Genomic DNA, 9,646 nt, shown 5'->3' with positions numbered 1-9,646 from the left:
CTCACAAGCAATGCCTTGGTTTAACGTCATTAGCTTGACGACATGCCTCTTCATCCAAGTAGACTGGGTCCTCCAAGTTCACTACCTCAACATTTTGCACTTGAAAACCTTCATAGAAAGGTTTGAGTCTATGACCATTCACCTTAAATACCTTCCCTGTCCTCGGACTTTGAATTTCTATTGCACCATGATGGAACACATTAGTAATAGCAAATGGACCAACCCAAGGTGAACAAAGTTTACCTGGAAATAATTTGAGCCTTGAATGGTATAGGAGAACTTTTTGTCCAACAACAAAATTCTTCCTTGAAATCCTCTTGTCATGGAAGGCTTTTGATTTCTATTTATAAATCCTGGAGCTCTCATATGCTTCATTCCTCAACTCCTCTAGCTCTTGCAATTGCAATTTCCTTTGCTCTCTAGCCTTATCTATATCCCAGTTGCATTGCTTGATTGCCCAAAAAGCATTGTGCTCTAGTTCCATTGGAAAATGACATGGCTTACCAAATACCAATTTGTATGGTGACATACCGATAGGGGTCTTATAGGTAGTCTTGTAGGCCTACAATGCATCTTCTAACCTCAAACTCCAATCCTTCGTATTTGGCTTGACTGTTTTCTCTAGAATTGATTTTACTTCACGATTAGATACCTCAACTTGGCCACTACTCTGAGGGTGATAAGACGTGACCTTGTGCACCACATTGTATTTCTTAAACAATGTCTCCACCATCTTATTATAGAAGTGAGTGCCTCTATCACTAAGGATGGCCGTTGGGATTCCAAACCTGACAAAGATATTGGACTTTATGAAATCTGCAACCACTTTAGAATTGTCAGTCCTGGCGGCTTTTGCTTCCACCTATTTACAAAGATAATCAACAGACAAAAGGATACATACATTTCCAAAAGATGAAGGGAATGGTCCCATGAAATCAATGCCCCAAATATCAAAAATCTCAATAATTAAAATAGGGGTTTGTGGCATTTGATTTCTGTGGGAAATATTACCTGTACATTGGCAATTCTCATAAGACTTACAAAACAAATATGCATCCTCAAACAAGGTCAGCCAATAAAATCCACATTCTAAAATCCTACGAGCTATTCTGTTTGGTCCAAAATGACCTCCACAAGCATACGAATAACAGAAGGTTAGAATAGATAAAAATTCAGTTTCAGGTACATACCTTTTTATTACTTGATCAACACAAAATCTCCATAAGTATGCACTACAACAAAAATGGCCTACGGTAACATGCAAAAAGTGTTACCATAGGTAATTCGTAGCATTTATAAGGATGCTATGACAGCTCATGTTACTAAAAAGCAGACATTGGTAACACTTTTTGCATGTTACTAATCATTTCAGTAACTGTCATAAAATGCTGTTGTTAAGTATATTGTAACACTTATTCGTAATTACGAATGATTTTTGGTAACACTGTATAAATGCTATAAATAAGTTTTCTATAGCATTCTTAACCTGTTACAGTTTAGTTTTCTATAACATTCTCAAAATGTTATAAATAAGTTTTCTGTAACTTTCTTAACATGTTACAGTTTAGTTTTCTGTAACATTCTCAAAATGCTATAAATAAGTTTTTTGTAACATTCTTAACCTGTTACAGTTTAGTTTTCTATAACATTCTCAAAATGCTATAAATAAGTTTTCTGTAACTTTCTTAACATGTTACAGTTTAGTTTTCTGTAACATTCTCAAAATGCTATAAATAAGTTTTCTGTAACTTTCTTAACCTGTTACAGTTTAGTTTTCTGTAACATCTCAAAATGCTATAAATAAGTTTTTTGTAACATTCTTAACCTATTATAGTTTAGTTTTCTGTAACATTGTTAAAACGCTACAAAAGAGTTTTTAATAACATTTTAAAAGTGCTATCAAAGTATCATTCATTGCATTTAGTAAATGTTACAAAATTATTTTCCATGACATTTTGAAGATGTTATCAATGTGTCTGTTATAGCATATATAAAACTGTTATAGTTGTTATTTAAATAATACAAATTATAAACAATGATACAGTAATTTTCCAAAGAGCATTTCATTGATGGTGAACCTTCATATACAAAAAGTTTGCATATATGCCTAATAAATAGGCACCCAACATCCTTTACATCCATAAAATCTAATATGCTTCATATATCATATTACATTTTGTAACATATAAACCTTCATATACAAAAAGTTTTATATATGCCCAACAAATATGCACCTATCATTTTTACATTATAATACCTAGATGATTGGAAAATTAACTATGAGTAATAGTTAATACCTTCCAATCATTCAAAAAATTCTAACAACAAAAACCATCATGCATACCATCTTCCATTCCAAATTGTGCTTTACCAAAAAAGTACTCTTGCATTTTCACAACCTACAAAACCATTAATACAAAAAAAATCTTCAATTCTCATGTATATTCTCAAAGATGACAACACATATATATTGTAAATTCAAGAAAAGATTAAGACAAAGACACCCCAAATATTTAATGCAAAAGAAAGAGGAAAAGAATATGTTTAAATCTTCAACTTCACAATCACTAGTTCTAAAAAATGACACCATGCAAGTTTAACAGAACATGTTTAAATATTCAACTTCACAATCACTAGTGCAAAAATGCCAACTGCAATTTTACAGTTTGCAAACTGCAGTCTGTAATTTTGCATACTGCAGTCTGCAAAATACAGATTGTAGTTTGCAAATATGCCAACTGCAAAATTGCAGACTGCAGTTTGCAAACTACAGTCTGCAATTTTGCAAAATGCAGATTGCATATTGCAGTTTGCACACCGTCAAGAATCTTTCTTCACTCAATTAAATAACAAAGAACACATTATTATGTTATAGTACAAAACCTTTAAAGTTTTACAAAGACAGTAGAGTGACCTACTTAGATATATTTCATGTCATGCTACACAATTTAAATAAAAATAAAAACTTCTGAAGATAGGTCAAACTCTATACATAAACTGTGTGTTCATACAATTAAAACATTGAATACATATATACCTCAACATGAGAAAATTTAGATACTAAGATAATGCATACCTCACCAGCAGCTACACTAACGACATGAAGAGTATAACCTTGCCCAGAATTTCCTGCATCCAATAATTTAAAAGAGCAACAGTAAGTTTCTAAGTTATACCTCAAACCTCAATAAGAAGTAATGAAGCCCAAACCGTATTTGAACTATACAGCATATAAACAAAATACAATATTTTACATGGGCAAAGTAATGACAATCAAGAATTCTTAAGTGCACAAACACGAAATTAGGATCAGACTAATAAGTAGAGAAACTGTGCTTCAAAAGCTAAAGTAATATTCTTAGTTGCTAAGGAATTGACCAGATGCAAGTAATTCGAGATTTCAGAAGGAAAATTAGTAGCCATAAACTCTAAAAACAAGAATTTACTAAGTTTTCCATGCTAGAAATGGAGTTTTAAGAATAATTCTTAATAAGATATCTACAAGGACTAATTAACTTCTATTCGGACTCCAAAATCCAAAGATATATTTATGATATGATTAGAACCTGAAGGATGAAGAACAGAATAATAAATATCTACAAACAGGTTATCAAGGTTAAAAAGGAGGCCAAGATAACTCCCAACCATCTGTAGTTCAAGTTCAAAATTATTATGACAAGGAAATTAAAAATAAAAAAAGAAATAAAAAACCACAGGTATTTCAGTCTATCAGTGAAAGCATAAAGGAGAGCCTCCTCGACCTCTTCTAGTTTTTCAATACCTCCTAAGCCAAGAATCACTCCCCCATACATCTTTTCTCAATATTATTATTGCAAATGAAGACAAAGAAGAAAATTGAGTTTGGTTTGCCTTTTGTTCTGTTAATTTTAACAGAACATTGTGACATAAAAGCTATATGTTTTTCATCATTTCAGCTACCATATTATCATAAGAGAGAAAAGTAAAAGAAATTTGGCATCAACAACGAGATCAGACTGCATCTCCATCATGCAAGGGTCCATCCATGATGACTAGGCAAAAATTCTGAACTTGAAAAGAAAAATACCGAAATTATTTACAGAAAATAGGAACAGAGAAAAATAAGCACACAAAGTTACCAAACCATCACAACTTACCTATCCATAGAGTTCCCAACCAAAAGTAAGCAGCGCTCCAGCATCTCATAGGGCCAAAAATTATTTATGGAAATAACCATATCAATGCATCTAGAAGAGAAGCATATGAAGTAGATAGATAAAAAAAAAACCACACACATTGAGTTTATTTCATTTTGAATTAATCCTAAATTAAATGTGCTTAACTTTAAAGTTAAAATTAATATCTTGTTCAGCAAGAATGCCTAGGTTTTAACATCTAAAGCTGCAAATCTAACTGTAATCAATATACTCCTCACTGAATTAACTTAGCTTATGTTTCAAAAGGATGAATGTATAACTTACAGCGTAACCAGTTACATCAGACACGTACCTGTGATTACTACATGATGTCACCCTCCACAAGCAATTGCCTTCACATAATTTCCAGGAACTCTAAAATCTGGTCCCTCAGAACACATGCTTCCCCAAGAAAAGGCGGCAGATCTATCTTTCATTTAAGAGGAGCACTCAATGCACGGTATAGGATGAGGAGAGGAGACCACACGTATCCGGGAACCCAAACCAAGCTGTCCCGCACCTCCATAGCCCCAACCCCACACCTGCCCTATATCTGAAACTTCGGAAAATTAAAATACATCAAGTATCTTGCTTTAACGGGGCGTTCTAGAGACACATAAGTTGTTCCCATAATTTTCTCAAGTCATTCCGGAATCAATAACAATTTAAAACACAATTTTCTTTCAACTCATTCAAATCTGTCCCCTGTTTCCAGAATTGGGGTTACTGAATTGAAAAATTCATAACAATTCAGACCTTAATCCAAACCTCATGAAACTCTCCAGAATTAAACTAGACACGTATAGGATTCACCAGAATTTAAAATCACTCAATTTGGATAAGAATATAAGCATCAAATCATTTTCCAAAAACACATGTTCTGCAGAAAATGAAAATTCCAGAATTCACAAGACAACTTCAAAACTCCATATAAAATTCAATCCTTTGAGTTTTTGAGTGAAATAAATTTCTAAACACTCCTCAAGAAGTCTACAACAGCATATCCGAAATTCAGGTTCACAGGAAAACCCAAAACATACAAACAATTTTCGGAATTCCAGATGGTCAGTTTTTGTACAGTGAACCCTTATATCAAAATCACATCTTTAACCAAATTTTGTTTAGGAAACACATGTATATTCTACCCAAATCAATTTATTGAAATCAATCTCCCTATTTTAGTTTTGTTTTCATGAGTTTATACCAAATCATAGACAAAACAACCAAAGAGAGTTCTTTAAACCAATTGAATCATAAATCACCAAAAAGGGGAAATATCAAGCTTTACTCACCTCCCATTTGCTCAATCTCCCTTTGCTTTTTCCGATCACCGGAATTTTCTCGCCGACGGTGACTTTTCCAGCCGCTTCCGTCGTTCTCTTCTCTCCTCTCTCTCTATTCTTGGTTCCATCTTCCTCTCCCTTCTTTCCTTTCTTCTTCCTCTCCTTCTCTTCTTCTTCTTTCTCTTTTTTCTCTCTCCTTTTCCTTCTCTCTTTTCCTCTCTTTTTTTCTTCTTCTTCTTCCCCGTTTTTCTTTTCATTGAATGGTCACTGTTCATCAAAATATCTGAAAATTTTCAATTTAATCCTCACTTATTTTGGCTCCTTGTACTCCTCAAAACTTTCAAATTACTACACTTTACCCCCAAAATCACAAAATAAAATTTAATAAAACTCCATAAAAAAAAGTATAGGGTATTACATTGCAGCTGAAATTTTAGTGAATAAGTAAAATTGCAAAAGTGGCGTGAAGAAGACAATTGAATGAGGTATTAGGTATTTTTTTTTTTTTTTTTTTTTGGGGGGGAAATTTTGTTTGGCGGGTATACAAGTTTTTTCCGGGTTAAAGTTTAAGAAAATGGTAATACTTTTAAGTATTATTATATTTTGATTTAATAGCACTTTTAAGTGTTACCATATTTTAATTTAGTAGAATCAATATTATTTCAATACACGCAAATTGCCTACGAGCCTACCCATTGACTGGGCAACGGGACTCCCGAATGCGTATGCGTGACCTCTTATTGTTGAACTGGTGGACAATTCCAACACTTGGGAGATGAAACGACACCAAAAAGTGACGAAATCACACCGAGAATTAAGGTGAAGAGTCAAGACGGTGAAATAGCTTTTTCAAGTGAGATTTCCAGTCAACCATGCTTGGGGAAGGTGGATTTGACTTTAGGGAGTATGGACCAGCCCCTAGGATGTCTAGAAGTTGCCGAAAAACTAAGAAATTAAAGTCATCAAGAAGAAAAACGGTCACAGATGGAGGAAGCTTAATGGTCATTGGAATCCAAGAAGGTCTTACGTGATGACGGCCAGCCGTTGGAGAAAGAAAATGGTCGTCAAAGGTGGAAGTTGGACGGTCTCTGGAAAATAGATGAAGATAGGTGAACGTTTTTGGCTTTGCATAACCTTCCATCTTTCTTCTATAGTATTTGCAAAAACATTTGAGTTTGGGCCCTACATGAATGAGATGTAACAAAGTAAAGCCCAAATAGTAAATGTGACCCCTAAACAATAAAAATGAGAAAAAATCAATACTCATTTCATATTGGAGGGAATAATATTTTGTTTTCCAATAAATAATTGGGTTTATGGTAACACTTATAAAATGTTACTGTATTTTGATTATATGGTAACACTATACAAAAGTTACTATATTATTAGGTCTATTGTAACACTTTAAAAATGCTACTGTAGATATATTTTCCATAACATTTAAGAAAAAGAGTTACCATTGACATAAAATATGTTACAAAAAGTTAAAGTGTTACATATAAAAATTGTTATCATAACATTTTACATCAAGTGTTACCATAGATAGTCTACGGTAACACTTTAAGAAAAAGTGCTACTGTCCAGTGTTACCGTAGGCTATTTTTGTTGTAGTGATGGGTCATCCCACACATAATACTTAGCATCATGTTTAAGCTTATCCTTCTGAGCCCTAGAAAAATCATCAGGTAATTCTCTACCAACTAAGTAATTTACAATATATGCATACCATGGTAGGTTCTTGTTGACAAAAAATAGCTGCTCATCTAGGAATGTCTCTCGCAATGGTAGTTCATCCTCTTCACGCACCAATCTGCTTTAATGATCCACTACAGAATTCTCACTCAGTTCATATCTCAAATCTTCAAACTGAATTGCTGTAGTAATAGAATCAACCTAATAAGCTTCAATTTCGCTTCAATCTTCGATAGCAAGTACTTGAGAGCTGCCTGATCAGAATAAGTTTTTACTTTAGTGCCAAGCAAATAAGACCGAAATTTTTCTAAAGAAAAAACAACAAATAAGAGTTCTTTTTTGGTTGTGGAATAGTTTATTTGGGCTGTATTCAAAGTCCTTGAGGCATAGTAGGTAACACGTGTAGCCTTGCCGACTCTTTGTCCTAGAACAACTCCCACAACATAATTGCTTGCGTCGCACATGATCTTGAATGGCAACTACCAATTTGGTAGTTGAATTACTGGTGCCGAAGTCAAAAGCTTCTTCAACTTGTCGAATGCTTCCTTACACTCTTCATGAAACTAGAATGGTATGTCTTTTTGCAACAGCTTACACAAGGGCAATGCAATCTTCGGAAAATCCTTGATAAATCTATGAGAAAAACCTGCATGTCCAAGAAAATATCGAATCTCCCACACATTCATGGGGTAAGGTAAAGCAGAAATAACATCTATATTGGATTTATCTATCTCTATCTCTCTAGCAGAAATAACATGCCCTAAAACTATACCTTGTTTTACCATGAAGTGACATCTTTCCCAATTTAATACAATGTTAGTTTCTAAAAATCTCCTCAATATTAGTGTAAGGTTATCCAAGCATTTATCAAATGAATCACCATAGACACTAAAATCATCCATAAATACCTCTATAATGTTTTCTACATAGTCATAGAATATACTAACCATACACCGCTGAAAGGTTACCAGAGCGTTACACAATCTGAATGGCATTCAACCGTAAGCAAATGTACTAAATAGACACATGAAGGTCATTTTCTCCTGATTCTCGGGTGCTATCCCAACTAGGTCGCAACCTAAAAAACGCATATAGGACACAATAATGAGTATGATCAGCTAATCTCTCTAACATCTTATCTATAAACGGGAGAGGGAAATGATCTTTTTGAGTTATAGCATTCAACTTCCTATAATCTATGCACACTCTCCATCCTGTTTGGACACGTGTGGGCACTAACTCATTCTCATTATTACGAACCACTATTACACCAGACTTTTTTAGAATCACCTATACTGGGTTCACCCTCTTGCTGTCTGAAATTGGGTATATAATACCCACATTGAGTAGCTTCAGAATCTCTTTTTTCACTACTTCCATCATTGGGGGATTCAACCTGCATGAGCTTCCGTAGTTGGTTTGGCTCATTCTTCCAACAGAATGTGGTGCATAGAGATGACAAGACTTATCCCTTTAATGTCTGCAATTGTCCAACCAATCACCATTTTATGTTCCCTCAGCACCCGAATCAGCTTATCTCCTAGACTTGAGTCAAGTTATTGGCAATGATTATTAGTAACGCTTCATTCTCTCTCAGATATGCATATTTCAAATGGACAGGCAAAGGCTTTAATTCCAAAATAGGGGTCTGCACAACGGAAGGTAAAAGTTTCTTGTGAGCAACGGGTAATTGAATAGAAGAAGCAGATGGAAAAGTGAAGCATTTCCCAGGTTTTGCATGTCATGCTAACTATGCCGTAACTTGCTCGTCTCAACTCCGATTCTGGAACTATTTGTTTCTAGTTGTCACAAATTCTCTTACAAACATCATATTTCATCTAAATATTATTCCTAAGCTTTTATGCCCTAAAAATACAACAAAAATATCATGATCCTGAAATGTGCATTTATGAAAAACCAAGTTAACTCATGCAAATCAACACATACACATACGTATCTCTTGCCACTAATGATCTCAATTTGCATAGGACCCATTAAATCCATATGAAGAAGTTCTAAAACACTAGAGGTGGTTAAATGAGATAGGGGTTTGTGAGCACTATTGGTCTACTTACCTTTTTTGCAATGGCCACATACTTTACCTTTAGGAAAATCTAGTTTGGGCAGACCTTTGGCATCATCCTTCTTAGAAAGTTTCAAAGGTCTTTAAAGTTCATGTGTCCAAGCTTCTTGTGCCATAGTTTCACACAATATGTCTTAGTGCTCAAACAAGAAACTTTGTTAGACACCAAATAGCAATTATCATTAGACCTCTTTCCTTTAAGCAAGGAAGTACCTTCACCATTCAAGACTTGATATTTGGTTTTTTAAATTGCATAAGAAAGTCTTTATCACATATGTGGCTAATGCTAATCAGATTGTCTTTTAGTCCCTCAACATACAAAACATCATGTAACATGGTGAAGCCAGGAATGTCTATTGAACCTTTAACAAGAATCTTACCTCTTTTTCCATTTTCATAGGTAACATGGCCAA

The 9,646-nt window shown here is 34.1% G+C and overlaps 1 long non-coding RNA gene across 1 annotated transcript; it reads right to left on the bottom strand.

Annotated features, from left to right (window-relative positions):
- Positions 1 to 2,126: 2,126 nt before the first annotated feature.
- Positions 2,127 to 5,661, bottom strand: LOC116124941. Its single transcript, XR_004127274.1, has 4 exons — positions 5,468 to 5,661; positions 4,489 to 4,728; positions 3,077 to 3,129; positions 2,127 to 2,399 (listed from the first exon to the last, which is right to left on the bottom strand). It is a non-coding gene; the product is annotated as an uncharacterized LOC116124941 (long non-coding RNA).
- Between the last annotated feature and the right edge of the window lie 3,985 nt (positions 5,662 to 9,646).

The sequence above is a fragment of the Pistacia vera genome, unplaced genomic scaffold (assembly GCF_008641045.1).
Source record: "Pistacia vera cultivar Batoury unplaced genomic scaffold, PisVer_v2 Contig158, whole genome shotgun sequence".
Taxonomy (NCBI): Eukaryota; Viridiplantae; Streptophyta; class Magnoliopsida; order Sapindales; family Anacardiaceae; genus Pistacia; species Pistacia vera.
The sequence above is the reverse complement of the archived record's forward strand: the minus strand, read 5'-3'. Positions and strand labels throughout refer to the sequence as shown.